This window comes from Myotis brandtii, unplaced genomic scaffold (assembly GCF_000412655.1).
Source record: "Myotis brandtii unplaced genomic scaffold, ASM41265v1 scaffold606, whole genome shotgun sequence".
In the NCBI taxonomy this organism is placed as follows: Eukaryota; Metazoa; Chordata; class Mammalia; order Chiroptera; family Vespertilionidae; genus Myotis; species Myotis brandtii.
In genome coordinates, this window is record NW_005370297.1 from 1,228,505 (window position 1) to 1,231,655 (window position 3,151).

A 3,151-nucleotide genomic window follows, 5' to 3' on the forward strand; every position below is an offset into this window, starting at 1 on the left:
AAATTGTTGTAAAACTCACATGCAATTGAAAAGCTGAATAATTGCTATTACTTTATTACATTTTAAGATTTCTTCCTACTTTATGGGACACAGTAAGATTATCCTATATAATAAAGAGGTAATATGCAAATTAACCCTCATGCCCTCACAAGATGGCTGCCTACCACCAGGTTGGCAGGGGGGTTAGTGAGGGATGACCAGATGACTGAACAGTAGGCTGTGTGGGGCGACCAGGCCGGCAGGGGGGTTAGTGAGGGACGACCAAATGACTGAACAGTAGGCTGTGTGGGGTGACCAGGCCAGCAGGAGTGGGGTGAGGGGTGATCAGGCCAGCAGGGGGGGCAGTTAGGGGCAACCAGGCAGCAGAGGGGGACAGTTGGGGGCAACCAGGCTGTCGGGGGGGGGGCCATTAGGGCCGACCAGGCAGACAGGTAGGCAGGTGAGCGATTAGAAGCCAGCGGTCCAGGATTGTGAGATGGATGTCCGACTGCCAGTTTAGGCCCGATCCCTGGGATGTAAACAATTTCACAGGACATCAACACCAGACAAGGCCACTCTCTGACCATGACAGATCTAGTCAAAACAAGACCACTCCATAATTATGTTTGAAAATTGAAACATAATCAAACATCCCCATGCTGGCTAATATAAATGATTGGACTTCTGCTTCTTTACTAGTGAGTTTTAGCCTTGTTTGATTTTATCTCCTTATAGGGAAGATTAAGCTAACCAGTTGTAGAATTACCCCCACTTTCTGGCAGCATATAATCTGGGCACAGCCCCGTATCCTTATACTCTCCCCCAAAGCACTTAACACAACCCCCAATCCTGTAATAAATCCTAACACCCTCTTACCAAAATCCCCCATAATTCCCCATGGTATGTGTGCTCCCATGCTGCAAGAACCAATAAACTCAACTTTTCAACTACAGGTGTATTTCGTTGGCTGGAGTGTGATGATACACCTAACCACACGATGCCTCTCTTGTCTCTACACATTATTATTTTTCTTTTCTGCTTAACTAATCTTATGTTCTACTCTGACTTCCTTTTTCTGTCACCACTCCTTTCATGGATTACATAAATGAATGTTCCCTTTCTATATGTATACTTGTTATCATTTTTTCTTCTTTTTTTTATATATAGCCTTAGCAGAGACAAGCTTATGGAAAAAAATATCTATTAGGCAGAGAGGAGGGAATTGCATGGCATCATGATCCCTTAAACATTTCAACTATGCACTGAACTGTGAAAGAGCACAGGAAAACTACTAGAAATGTCTGACTTTGTACAGGGAGTAAAAGTATGCATTTATATCTGTTTATATTTTAGTGATAAATCTTGTTTTCCTTATATCTGGTTGAGTTTACTTATTATTTTAATTTTACTTAGACATGAGGCTTTGTATTTCTTCACTCTTTCATAGTTTCCACTGGGTAATTTTCTAGGTCATAAATATACACATGCAATTAACTAGTTTGAAATATACACCATAAAATCACAGCAAACTTGAAATATAAAAATATACATTTTGTTAATTCCTCTATCCTACCATGAGTAGTTATATAAGATTTCACTAGAAATTAGCTTTCATGTGGGGAGTTTTGTAGCACTTTGTCAAAGAAAATCAAATTATTTTTTAAAATTTGTCTTATTTTTATTCATCTAGTAAACAAACATGAAACCACTTAGGAGTTAAAGATCTTTTACGATAGGCAAAGCTGCTGGTAGACATGTGAGATGAGAAAGCATGCTATTTTAGTTTTCTCTTATTCTAAATAAGGTCGGTCTTGAGAATTTTAGTTAATTTCTTCTCCATAAATATTTTTGGTGACTCAACGTGGAATGCCTAAGTTTTGGAATTCAATGGGATACAGTTACTGAGTGAAATGTACCCAAATGCAAACATATGGGGTTTGTTTTAACCTAGTCTCAAATTTCTGCATGTTATAAAATAAAAATAAACTGATAGAAACCTTATGATATTATTGGGCTGCGGGTGTCCATAATCAGTCTCATCTTAATGGAAAGTATCTGATTTCCCCTCTGGTTTCTAATTGGTTTCTATGTGCATTCTATTATGGGAAGTCTGCCTTTGATTCTAAGGTCAGGCCTCTGGCTTCCAGACTCATCATAGCTTAGGTGCATTTTAGAGAACTTCTCAGTCATGGAGGGAGGATACAACTTATGATTATTTATGCAGCACCAAAGGTGTGTGTTAGGCAGCAGCAGGTCAAGTGTTATCTAGAAGGTGTAGACTGAAAGTTGGCTAAACCTGAAGGGCTTCCCTGATGATTGTAGAAGAAGACATAACTTCAGGTAAGAAGAGAAAGAACAGGTGATAATTGTAGTATCTAGAGTATTTCACAATATATTTAAAACTAAGTTGGTTCCTCAAGGAAGGGCTCTGTGTGCTGTGCTGTTATTACTGCTGGGATAGGGGTTGATTTTAGAAAAAATAAAAGACCTTTAAGCACATTCCCTTATTTTATAAAATTCCATTCAGAAAAATACCTATTAGTTACCTTAAATAAAATCACTAATTCAATTGTCATTCCTGTATCCCCATGGCATGTACCTGGGTTCCCATCCAGAAAACTCAGAGATGGTAAAATACATTCATGCTAGTGGAATTCATCTGCAGTGTTTTGTATTAATGAGAGGTATGAAGACAAGAAGACCAGAACCAAATATAAATGGTGAGAACTGACAAGAGTATCATAAACAAGACTCAGATCAACTTAAACCTAGAGAAATGTTTAGCCACAGATCACTTTGTTGAAAAGGTGATTATAAATGAGTTAAATAGCATTTGAAAAGTATTTCAGAAACATGTCAAGACTAAAAACTTGCAGAACATTTAAACTATACAGGTCAACTTTTTAAGAAAAGGTAAAGCAAATTAAATGTAACTTAAAGTCTCAAAAATGATTTTATTAAAACTTATGCTAAAGTAATTTATATACATACTAGAGGCCTGGTGCACAAAATTTGTGCACTGGATGGGGGGAGGGCGGGTCCCTCAGCCTGGATTGCAAGAGGGACTCCACCGGTGCACAATCAGTGCTGGGGAGGAACACGGGAGGTTAGCCAGCTGGGGAGGGATTGTGGGAGGGCTCCAGGGCATGTCTAACCTGTCTCACTCAGTCCC